Raw genomic sequence first — 13183 nt, 5'->3', positions numbered from 1 at the left:
TAATATGATAACGAATATTTCCCTATTTTATACTTCCATCTTATAAATAATAATCTTTTAGGTTCACTTTACATATTGTTTAAGCAATTTGAATTGTTTCTCAACTATATATAATGTCATGATCTTGTTGGAGTTGAAACCTTAGAAAGGATTATTTCTCTCTTTTAATTTTGGAAGTTTATTGTCAAATCCACTTTAAAGCTGATGCCACAGTCTATCATAAAAGAAAAAAGCAAAAAATATATTTTTCCAATAAATAATATTCTCGTTTTCTTTTTACTACTATGATAAAAAAAATTATATGCTAACTTTGCATATTGTAGATAAAAGTAGAGGTGTTCATGGATCGGATCGTATCTGCAGATCCGCGGTAAATATCCGCATCCAATTCGCACCCTTTGCAGATCGGATCGCGGATATCTGCTCTATATCTGCATATCCGATCCGCAGATTCGCACTATAATAATTAAAAAATAAATAAATATATATATATTTTGTATTGTATTTACTTGTTTGTATGTTTTAGTTAGTAATTATTATTAATATATTGTATTATTTTATTTTTGTTATTTAAAGAGAGTTTGATTAAAAATATTTTAGGAATAAATAAGTTTAAAAGTATGAAAGAAATATTTTTATCGAATTCTTTTACATAGAAATATGATTAAAAAGAGAAGGTTTAATTATGCGGATATATCCGATATCCGATCCGATCCGATCCACAAATGTGCGGATCGGATCCGGCACTAAAAAGTGCAGATATCATATCCGATCCGATCTGATGGAAATTGTGCTGATCGGATCGAATTTTCGGTCATATCCGATTCGATCCGATCCGCGGACACCCCTAAATAAAAGCACCTTTACATAGAAATTACAAAATCACTTCACAAGTTTTTTTTTTCTTTAAAAAAAATAAGATTGAAAAGAGGATAAACTTATCCACTGAAATCATGACAAACCTTAAAAAGGTGAAAACTCAGGCACAGTTGACTCCACGTAAAATTAATATTTGAGAATCGTTAAATTATTTGACTGATTTGACTAAATTTTTATCTAACAGTTTTCAAATATCAACTTCATATAAAGTCGATTTCACCTGAGTTTTCACCCCATAAAAAATATATCATAAAATTTCGGCACTTCGTGTAATTACCAAATATAGTATTACATGTTTAGCAATACATTAAGGTCGTGTATACTATAACTATATCAATTTAATAATCCGAAATCGAAAAGCTTGAAGAGTGATTACTTTTTTTACCTGACTTTTTAAAGCAGCCAATCATGCTCACATCTGGAATTTAATTAAGAAAAGACCACAACCATCTTTTGGTCCAAATTTTATCTTCTATTTTATGTTTAAAAAAAACATTAAACTTAGTGCATGCATGGTGGCAATCATTGACTAAGTGCGTGCCAAGGCCCTACCAATTATATCCCCAATTAAGTTATGAAAAGTTTTCTCTTCTCTTTTTTTTTCCCTTAACAAAAGAATAATTAACGTCATTTCTGATCTATAATATCTAATCAATAATTAATAGTACAATACATTATTAGCACATTAATGTGTAACTCACTTTTTGGAGTTAATCAGGATGGAAGCTGGCACAATTAATCCAAGAGGTTTTTTTGTTTCTAAGCAACTTTCTGTTTCATCTCTCTCGCGTTATATTCTAATTATTTCATAGACAAGGAATTTAATTTAATTTGTCGCCATATAGAGTAGTCCCAAAGCTACATATTGCTGAGACATTTATATTTATAACAGCTCCAATCTGACCAACAATTTCACAAACTATATCACTATCAGCACCGCGATATACTAATATTTTAATCCGTTGCGGATTGAAATTTCATTATCGAAGTATTTAGAGTTGGCTAATAAATTGATGCATGAATAAAACAGAATTTGAACCCCACCAGACACTTGCTTTAACGAACTAATAAGTTAATCACTAGATCAACGCAACTTAGATCCAGTTTGAGTATGAGTAAACAGATTAATTAAGTTCTTTTTGAAAAAATAGCTTAAACAGTAAATAGTTATATTAAAAGTAGCTTATAAATAAATTATTTTGTATTTAAATTTTTAATTCTAAAAGTATTATTTTATAGAAATGTGATAAAAAATAATAATATTACGAGAAAAGTCTTTTTTTTTAACTTTTTTATAAGCTTTTAAATAGTTTCTTAGAAATTTGCAATTTGATTTTAAAAATTATACCAAACATTAATACTACTATTTTTTATAAGTCAAAAATTCAAAAAAATTACTCTTAAAACTTCTCAAACGACTCTTAGTTAATGCCATATACTAATATGATTAATTGAAATGACAAGAAGGTTTAGTAATCACAGTTCATCTGATAAGCAAATATGTTTTACTTTTATCCAGTTTCTAAATTTAATTATTTTATTATATATATTTTTTATTTTTTTAATTAATTATATTTTCTATATTTTAAGAATTATTAAAGTTTTATTTAATTTAAATTTAATATATACAAATATTTAACGTGTTTAATTTTAATGTATTGATAATGTAAAGTATTTACATAATTGTATAATTACATTCGTTTTTTTTTATAAACATTTATATCGTTAATGTAAAAAAATAATTATGTTCACTGATATGGTGTTACGTAATTATTTTACGCATTAAAACTAAATTCATATTTAATACAGCTGAGATGTATAACCACATTTTCACATTTCATATTTTTGAGGAAGCATTAGTTAGTTATTTACGTAACTCATCAGCGGCACTTTATTGTTGGACCATTAACTACGAGCGTTCTTCATTGATTTTAGTTTTTTTTTTTCATTATTTATGTGGTTTATGATTTTGATTCTTTACTCTTTTAATAAGTAAATAATCATTGTTTGTTCCTTGTCTCTTTCTTCCTTGTAACTTTTTATTTATTTTAAAATTTACAACTTCAATTTTTTTATTCCCTAGTTACATGAAAAACATATACCACCTAGACATGTATAGAGATTAATATTTCTCTTAACATTATATTAACATTTCATTACTTAGTTAGCCTCCATTAATAATTTTAGAAACCATTTTGTCATTAAAAATTGAATTGTGTTTTTTTTTTTTTCCTACCATTTTGTCATAGATTAATGTTCAATGCATTATGAATTAACTAACTACGTGTTACTAACCATTTAGTACAATAAATTGTGTTGCTCAACATGCACATTATTTAATTGATTAGAAGTTATTTTTTTTTTTTTCTAAATAAATCAAAAAATTATATTTACTTTTTCTTTTTAAATTGTTACCGTTTTAAGTATTATATCATTATCGCGCTGATGGGTACTATTAATTTACTAATAGAAATGAAGTACTCTCTCTCTTTCTCAATTGTTCAAACAACATTTTAACTCATTGATGCAAGCAACATTTTATTTTTTATTTTTTGTAATAATCTAAATTAGTAACTAAGAAAAATGTTGGCTTAATATTTTAGTATTTGAGAATTTTAATTACCAAACTAATTTTAATATTTTATTTCATTAAATAAATCAATTTCGATATCATGTTATGCTAATAAAAACTAAAACGTAGGACTAAGATTTTTAAAGAGTCTTTTTTTTTTTCCAACAAATCGCATAAAAAAAAAGGTTTTATAATGAAATGAACAAATACACAAAATGAATATTTTTTTAGGGAACTTATTTCCGGCCCCTTTTAATAGATTATTTTATAGGATTAAGATATTAAATGAAGCATAGTTTTGCCCTTCTTAATAGATGATTTTATAGGAATAAGATATTACTAAATAAATGAAGGATAGATTTGTTTCTTATGATAGATTGTCCAGAATCAATTTATTATTCCAGCTTGGGTTCATATGTGCGGCAAAAGAATATTAGTGGCAAATTTGATCGTCTTTCTTTGTGTCGGTGAATTTTAATCGAGACAGTGTATGTTGAGAATGAAAAAAATATATGGAAACGGCCTTTCCGTAATATTTATATTGAGAAAGTGTATTTCGAATTTATTAAATTTGATTTATATTAAAAAATATAAATTAAATTTATTTAGTTTGATTTACATAAAAAAATAAATAAAATATTTAATTTAAAATATTTGTGTAATTTTTTATTTAATTTATCTATATAAATTACTCTAAATTTTATCTAAATAAATTTTATGTATGGTTTTTACTGAAGTTCGAAGTTTCAAATGTAAATACGTATATTATGTATTATTGGAAAAAATATAATTGATTTTCTTATAAATAAATACATATAGAAAAATAAAAAAATTAAAAACCTAATAGTAGGTAGATATAGCTTTAAATAAATAAGTGTTGAAATAATATTGATATACAGAACTAAAGATTATGATCAGTTTGTGGATAAAGTATTAAATTGGTCCTCTATGTTTGGGCGTAATTCTGTTTTGATTCTTAAGGTTTAAAGTGTTCTATTTGAATCCAAAAAAGTTTCATTTAGCATCAATTTACTTCCACAGTGAGGTCAAAGTTAAATAATTAATGGAATGTCCTACATAACAACAGTACAAAAACAAAATCGATAATATAGAATATTTTGGGTATATAAATGATGACAAACATTTAATTGGGTTGAAAGCCCAATATTGTTTAATGTGTGTTTTATTGTGGCAGGCCCATAACTCTTCTCACTGCCAAACAATGAAGCTGGTCTATCCACTTGGTTATTCAAGAAACTACACAGCCCAAGACTAGCACATACTTCAGCCATGTAAAAGAGCCAATGTTCCTCATAGCACCGTTCAGCAAAATAAATGGTTATGTATGTGCTAAAAGCAAATGAGGACTAGGGGTGTTCAAATCTAAACCGATTCAAATTAAACCGCTCATTCAATTCAATCCAAACCGAAAACCGATTAAAACCGCACTAATTCGGATTTGATTGGATTCTATTTTTTGTAAACCGCTGGATTGGATCTAGGGATGTCAATGGGGCAGGGCGGGGACGGGGGATGCCTCCCTGCTCCCCATCCCCGCCCTCAGATTTACTCCCCATCCCCGCCCCATTCCCCGCCGTGGGGAAAAATTGCTCCCCATCCCCATTCCCCACGGAGCCCCATTCCCCGCAGGGACCCCATTCCCCATCTACATAATAGTTCTAACTAATTATTAATTTCCATATGAATAGAGCTACAAGTATCTATCTTATACAAAAACTGCAAGATTTTATACAAAAAGTCTAAATAACACGATGATGACTTCTTTCGAAATAACGCAATGGGGAGACGCAACGACGAGCCAAAGAAAAAAGCAATGGACGAGGTGGAAGACGCGACAACAAAGAGGAGAATGGACACGACGGCAGAGTTACGAAAAGGAACGCCGCAAATAGAAATTACGACGCGGTAAAGGTAATGGCACGGTGAGGTGTGACGATGCGGTGAGAAGGGTGACGAAGGGGTGGCTGCAGAGAGGTTGGATGGAGTATGGACAGCCTTAGAGATCTCTGAATTGAAGAGAGGTTATGCAAATAAAGATTAGGAGTTTTGGGTTTCTATATATATGTGTGTGTGAGAAATGACTAAAAAACACATATGAGAAATAAACTATTAAGGATAATTCAAGAAATTCATAAATTTCGGGGAATAGCGGGGACGGGGCGGGGATCCCTGCTCGGGTCCCCGCGCCTGCTTCGGGGGAATTTTGTCCCCCATCCCCATCCCGCGGGAAAAATTCCCCACAATCGGATCCCCATTCAGGGCAGTCCCCACAGGGATCCCCGCGTCTCGGAGAATTTTGCCATCCCTAATTGGATCGGATTTCGGATCTACTTTTCATAACCGATCCAATCCAATCCAAACCGCACAATGTGCTATAATATTATTATTTTATTATTATATTTACAATTATATTTATAACATGTTCAATTTGTTATACATTTTTCTATTATTCATGTATTATTATTATTTAATAAATATTTTATGTTTAAAATATTATTTATTTATTTATTTTAACTAACCTATAATTTTATTTCTATTGTTATATTATCGTTGGCTTTTTAAGATATGTTAAGAGTTGTTATGTCATTGTTGATTATTTAAAAATTTGATGTTAAGATTTGTTATATGTATTTAATTTTTTTATTTAAAAAACCGCAAGTCCAAACCGATCCAAACCGCTTGTAATCGGATCGGATCGGATCGGATTTTCAAAAAAAGTTCATCCAATCCAAACCGCACTGCACATAAATTAAGTGTTCGGATCGGATTACTTTTTCCCTTGAAACCGAACCAAACCGCACCGCGAACACCCCTAATGAGGACAGCTGGACAAAAACAGGACAAGTGTGGCTCCGTAAAAGCAAAGAAGGACAGCTGCTATACCCCACTAACCCAAGGACATCAGCAGAGCACCACTTTGGATCGTGGTTGAGCAAAACACAAACGAGCAAAGAGCAGTAGCAGCAGGGGCTATGGAGAAGGATGAAAAAGGAACGCATGCCAAGGACCACAGATGTAGTGGACGAGCTCCTCGGATTGTAGAGGTAGTGGAGCATGTGGAAGAAAAGGACTGTATGCCAGCAGTGACAACTCCAATGAGCAGCTGGTACAAGGAAATGGAAGAGGCAAAAATTCAAGGCAAAGTGAAGATATATAAGAGGCCTCATTTCATCATTTCAAAAGAAGAAAAAGAGAATACACATTTAAAGCACCATCTCAAACATTGAGCTGAAATCTTTTTCTTCTACTCGAGCTTAATTTCTGATCTTTGTATTATGGTTGTCTTGTGTCATTTTTTGTTTTGAAAAGGCTAATATTGAGAGGTTGAAAAACCAAGAGAGAAAAGGCATGACTGATACAGAATAGCCACTGATTTCTGATGTATTGAGTTGTTGAACTAGGATTAGTTCTCCTTTGCCAAGTTGGATGAGCACTTGGTGAGTCTGAATCTATTTTGATTCTCCTTCCTAGTTGGGTCAGCACTATGGGAAGCTAAGCTTTGGTGTAGAAAGCTTAGGGGTAGATACTAGTTGAATTATGGAGTAATTCAATAGTATTAGTGTATGTAATCTGAGAATTCTAGTGAAAATTCCACCATGGTTTGTGGTGGAGATTGGACGTAGGATTCATTGTACGTTGAATCCGAACCAGGATACATGCTGGCCTTCATCTTCTAATCCATACTCTTTACTTATTCTGCACATGAGATAAAATGAAATAATCTCCTGCAATTCGAGCAACATCTGAAACAGAGTTTGAAACTTTAAGTTTTAAGCCAACTTGATTCAACCTCTCAAGTTCAATTAGAACCATCATGGAGAATAAGTACAAACTCTAGAGGCACAAAATCAACCGTTGATGCATCAATACATTTATTTATCATTCTCTTTAGTTCTACAGAAAATATTTTATTTATATTATAAGAAAAATAATAAATAAATATATTGATGCATCCACAGTTGATTTTGTGCCTCTGGAGCTTGTACTTATTCTTCAAATTATCGATTTTTGTTCTTGTACTGTTGTTATGTAGGATATTCTGTTAATTATTTAACTTTGACCTCACCGTGAGACTAAATTGATGCTAAATGAAACTTTTTTAAATTCAAATAGGACACTTTAAACCTTAAAGACTAAAACAGAATTACGCCTAAATATAGAAGACTAATTTAATACTTTACCCTTAGTTTGTTATTTCCTTAATAAGTACCTTTGCATTGTTAAAAAGATCGAACAAAAACAAAATTAACCAAAATACTTGTTAAAGTATAAAATATAATTTATGTTAAAAAATATGAAAAATCTTAACTTCTCAAAACATTCGTTCTGCAAAGAATATATATAATGTCACTTTTTTATATGTTTTAATGTTTATACAATCATGCAATGTAAAAAGGTAATGTCTGGTGAAAATGACAATGTTACCATCCTATAATAATATTATTTAGAAAAAGAAATTATTAATATGTCTTAAAAAATATTTTTAAAATATCATAAAAAACATTTTATTAATAATTATTAAAAAATTTAATATTTTGATATTTTCAATATATTAAAACCTGAAATTTTACTATTATATTTTTTAAATATGTTCCTAAAAATATAATTTAGTTAAATTCTTAAAAAAATGTTGAATGTTATGATCCTCCTACAAAATGGCAAGCCATTTACATTTGCTTAGGTGTACATTTATGATTGGTCCATATTTACATTTTTGAAATTTTAAATTAGCCCATTGAAAATTTTTTTACCAACCATGTTAGATGAATTATAATATGTAAATAAATTTGTTATTATTGATCAAGTTGTTAAAAATTTATAGAAGCTCTAAATATGATCACTCATATCCAAATATCAAAGAGAAGAACAAATTAAATTTATGAATGTTGATAAGACTAAGAAAATTATAGAAGTTATATAGTTTGACAAGTCAAAATTGATCAAATTATAAAAAGAAGAGTCAAAATTTGTAGTTAAAAATTATTATAATTACATCATATATTGGCATGTTTATCAAACAATAAAACATATTTGTTAATTTACTATGTTAGCTTGTAGAAATTATTAGTTAGATTTGATTAGAAATGGCTTAATGATTAAAAAAATTAACATATTTAAGTTTATAAATAAACATTACATGTAATGGTATCATTTAAGTTAGGGATGGCAACATGTATCCTATTCGCGGGTATCCAACCCTACCCAATTCAATCGGGTAGGATTGTCAACCTGATCCGTTGCGGGTATGATTGAGTGCGAAGCGGGTTTGAGCGCAAATCGAGTAGGGTGCGAGTTAAGTCTCAATCTTACTCAACTAACCTGCACCATTATCAGTCGGGTAGGGTTGTCAACCTGATCCGCTGCGTGTATGGTTGAGTGCGGAGCGTAGGTCGAGGGTGCGGGTTGAGTCTCAATCCTACCCGACCAACCTGCACTATATATGTGTGTGTGTGTGTGTCTCAACTCTATCTGACCAACCCGCACCATATATATGCGTGTGTGTGTCTCAATCCTACCCGACCAACCCGCACGTGTGTGCGCGCCAAGGACCTCTTATTTAAGGTCTTTGCCATTGAGCCGAGATCATCAATGGATAATTTAACACTTTTGTTTATATAAAAACTAATTCTATTTTAGTGATATATAAATACAATATTATATCACAATATTTTATTTGTGTTTGTGTTATTAATTTAAGCAACATTTTTTATGTAAAATTGAACATTTAATGGTTATATTATTTATGGGACGATTGTATTGTTTGTGGGATGATTGTATTATTTGTATTGAATTTTTAATTTACATGCTCATTAAGTTATATAATAATATTACATATTTGTTAAAATTTGCGGGTAAAATTAGAGTAAGATTGGGTTCAAACCTTACCTTAATCTACCCTATCTATTGTCACCCCTAATTCAAGTGAAGTTCAAAAGTAACATGGAATTATATTGAAAATCTTTATTTCTTCACTATTAGGAGAGTTAATAGAAAATAGAGATATATATTATTGTTGTAGTGTTATTCTTTTTTATAATATAATGTTATGTTATTGTTGAGAGAAATTATATTGAGATAATGTTGTATTACTATTGGGGTGCCTATGTGAGTGAGCGTTATTTTGCGAATTAATTGTGAAGTATATATTTACATGTATAGCAAAAATACGTGATTAAATAAGCCACCTATATAAAATATATATTAAAATATAAATTATACATTAAAAATAAAATAAACAATAAACATATTTATATACAGATACATAATGATTGATTTAGTAACTAATTTTTTGTGTATATAATTTTTTAATTTTTTTAATTTTCAAATAAATCAATCACTTTCAAGTTAACTCACACTTTTTCATTGTTCTAATTTTTTCTCATCAAATCTAAATTTGAGCGAGAGATGTTTTAGCCACAAGAAAATAAAAAGAGTAATTAGAATGATCAAAAAAAATCACAAATTTATTCTTGGACAATGGATTGTCTTAGCCTCCACCATTCTAATTCTTCTTTCAGACCTTGTCTCAATAGCTACAGGAAGCATCACTAACATGAAGTTAGGGCTGCACATGGATCGGATAATATCCGTATATCTACAATAATTATTCATATTCAATCCGCATTTTGCGGATATTATCCGATTCGCACTCTAATAGAATCGAATAGTGGATATTGTGCTGATACCCACAGTTCTGATCCGCAGATCCGCTGATTCGCACCTTTAATAAATCAACATATAACTGAAAATATAAATATGATAGTTAAAAAATCCCAATCTAGTAACTTTATTCCTCTAAATGACGTTGTTCCCCTTTTCGTCTTCCTCTCCCAGGCTCGCTTCTCTTCTCTCAGACTCACTGACTCATAATCACTTCCTTCAGCTCCGTCATTGGAGTCTTGATCATTGTCGCGTCTCCAATATCGTATCCTCAAAGAGACACGTATACTTTCTCGTCGCATCATCGTCTCTTCCGTAGGTGGGTGCTTCGTCTCCTCTATCGTCGCGTCATGCTGTTGTCGTCTCCTTCGCGGTGGATTCTTCTCTTCCTCTGTCGGCGAGTTCAGCGTCTCCTCCACTGTGTTCGTTTCCTCCATTGTGTTCATTGTCCTCTCCATCGGCTCCGTTAGACCACATCTCCTCCATCGACTCTGCCAAATGCACAGACCACGTATCCTTGACTCTTTTATCATCTCCATCATCTTCATCAGGTAATTTAAATTTAACAATTTGATATTAATTAGTTATTTTACTTTAATTTTTCATTAGGTAATATTTTGAGATCAATGATGAATAATGATGAACAGAATTACAAAAGAGGAAAAATAATAACTTTGAAGTAAATCTTGAATTAATATGAATTAGAGATAGAGTGATATATTGAGAATAAAAAATATGACTGATGTGTAAACTGATATGGTTTATGTAATTGTAGAATTGTTTGAAAATTGGAATGGATGATAAGTAAGTACTTAGTAACAACACAAGTGATGCTGGAACTACATCAGAAGAATCAGCAATGGGAGGAGAAAATTATTTTTGGTTATTTTTAATTGTTTGTATTGTAATTCAACCTACAATTATTCTTAGATATTGTGTTATTATTTTTCTTTTGTTATTTAAGAGAACTTTGATTATAGTATTTTAGGAGTAAATAGGTTTAAAAAAGTAAAAAAATGATTTTATTGACAATTTTTATAAAAAAGGCTTTTAAACATTTTTTGCTGATCGGATATATTCGATATTCGAGGCTAAAAAACGCAAATATCGAATCTGATCCAATGGACAGAGTGCAGATCAAATAGATTTTTTTGCCATATTCGATCCTGATCTGTGTGCAGCCCTACATGAAGTGAATTGATCTATTTAAAAAGTAATAAAAAAATGAAAGAGTAATTATTTAAATAAATCCATGAAATTTTTAATATCAGACATTTTGATTTTTCAGATTTTAAAATACACAAAATAATTCTTAACGTTTATTTTTGTTGACAATCCAGTTCCTTTTTAATTTGATCTGTTAAATCAAAATAATTATTTTAAAATAAAAAAATTCAGGGATTATTTTGAGATTTTTTAAATTATTTAAAAATTATTTTGTATTTTACTCTTTAAATCAAATTAGAAGGAAACTGTATTGTCTAACAACAAAAATATTATTTGTACACTAAAATTAGTCACTAAAATCAACCACTAATATATTTGTGTATAAATATATGTATGGTTTATTTTATTTTTAATGTATATTTATATTTCAATATGTATTTTACACTGATGGTTAATTTTAGTAACTGATTTTAGTATACATGTAACATATTCATCAAACAAAAATAAATATTAGAGACTGCTTTGTGTATTTAAAATTAAAAAAACTAAAATATTCAATTTTAAAATTTTAAAGGTTGATTTGGATAATTATTCAAAATAAAATGAGTCAATTTAATATTTTTACAATATACACATGGATTAATCATCAATATATATTTAAGCAAATGTAAGTTACTCATGATTTTACTTTCCACTCGAAAAAAACAAGTGACTCATTATTTGTGATTCTATTTTACGAGAAGACCGAACCATGTACCTACAAAAAATTGAATAGAATGTGAGGTGGGCATAGAAGAGACGAAAACAAAAATAAGAAAAAGAAAAAGAAGGAGAATGTAAAGACAAAGGTAGAATGAGGGAATTGTGGGGGATCAAATCCCAAGTTAACCCAACCCAACCCAAACACCCAAACCAAACAAACTAGTACACCATCTTACATTGCCGTATTTCCCTGACACACAGATTTACATACATTGCCCATAGCTGTACTATATTTAATATTAATAACACGCAAATTTTTGTCCTTCTACTGCTATTATTACTAAACTAACCTACCCTTTCTGTTGACAAATGTGTTAAAAGCATTAATTAACAAGATAAAAGTAAAAATATTAAATTTCCGTAATATTAAATATACAAAGAGTTGTATTTTTAATATCTTTAACTATAAATATATTATGTACTAAAAAAATTAATCACTAAATTTATATATTTTATATTTTAACATTTTTTTAGAAATTACATTTTCTTACAAAATTATTATTCTTTTGATTTTTATAAGGGTAAAGTATACTTTTTGTCCTTGAAGTTTGACAGAAGTTTTAAAAATACCCTTAAGTTTTATTTTATTTCAATTTTGTCCCAAAAATTTTTTATTTGCATCAAATATACCCTTGACGGCTAAATTTTCAAAAAATTTAAAATCGATTCAACAACAATTTTATAATAACAACCCCTCAACACAAGTAAATCAAACATAATTTTCATGCATTATTATTGGATTGGTCTTAAATTTTTTGAAAATTTAGCCATCGAAGATATATTTGATGCAAATCGAACTGGGATAAAATTGAAACAAAATAAAATTTATGGGTATTTTTAAAACTTTTGCCAAACTTCAAAGACAAAAAGTATACTTTACTCTTTTTATAAATATGTATGTAAGTCATTTTATTCACACAAAAATCTCATATATGAAAACGGTATTAATCGAATTTATTTGATTTTTTATTTTATATTTTAAAATAAAATGATAAATAAATTAATTTAAATTAAAATCTTTTATTCTAATTATAAAAATTAATTTAAAAATAATGTGTTTATATCTATTATTTTAAAAAATTTTATCAATAATTTTTTAAAAACTAATTTATCAAAAATATA

This window comes from Arachis ipaensis, chromosome B1 (genome assembly GCF_059453495.1).
Source record: "Arachis ipaensis isolate K30076 ecotype BB chromosome B1, ASM5945349v1, whole genome shotgun sequence".
Classification (NCBI taxonomy): Eukaryota; Viridiplantae; Streptophyta; class Magnoliopsida; order Fabales; family Fabaceae; genus Arachis; species Arachis ipaensis.
This window is presented reverse-complemented; position numbering follows the sequence as displayed.